The following is an 863-nucleotide window of genomic DNA, read 5'->3' as shown; positions in this document are numbered from 1 at the left end:
CTCCCAGAGGGCAAGGGCATCTCCAGGATTTCCTTACTAGAGGTGACAAGGGGCAACAAACTGGTTAAAGGGCAGAAGCGGTCTTGTCTTAAAGCTACATTTGCAAAGTAAGGGCACTATTACTATATAGATTTTATTTTATGAAAAAAGCAAAGTTTCCTAAAATATTTTTATTGACTTATTGTTATTAGATTAAGGGAAAATTTTAAAACTTATTTTAGCTGGGGTGGCTGGAGTGGGTATGTCGATAATGTCGATTTGGGGAGCATCCAAATCCCACAGCCAACCCCACAAGCCCAGCAGAGGGGAAGCTTACGCTGACTCCTTCCCCTTTCCTCCAGCGCTTTATCCTAGGAGGGCCTGTAGGTCCCTGGTTTCTTCCCTTTCGCCCCTCGTGATATGTTCCAGGAGAAGCCTACAAGCAGTCCGACTTCTCATCCCCTGTTATCTGCCAGGAGATAATAGCCACTGGCATCTCTGTGTCTTCCCAGAGGCCTCTCACCTTCTCTGAACATCATTACACAGATCCATAGAGTTCAGAGCCAAAGATTCTTTCTCCAAGAAGCCCGCCCAGAGAAACGCCCCCATTCTTGCTCGCCACCGCTCCGCAACGTGAGTAGAGGCTTCCTCATCCTCTGTACGGAATGGACACTCCTCCGACATGGCGTACCCCACGGGGAAGCGCAACTTGGGCGCGGCCACATTCCCCGCCTGACAACGCTGCCGAGGGGCATTGAATGCCCCAAAACATTGACTCCGTAACATCGCCATGTTGACTGTTGGTTGACTGTGGCTTCGAACGTGGTTTTGCGCCTGTGCAGAGCCACGCCCCTTCGTGTGAACCTCCCACCCAAACCCCGAGA

This window comes from Bos javanicus, chromosome X (assembly GCF_032452875.1).
Source record: "Bos javanicus breed banteng chromosome X, ARS-OSU_banteng_1.0, whole genome shotgun sequence".
Classification (NCBI taxonomy): domain Eukaryota; kingdom Metazoa; phylum Chordata; class Mammalia; order Artiodactyla; family Bovidae; genus Bos; species Bos javanicus.
This window is presented reverse-complemented; position numbering follows the sequence as displayed.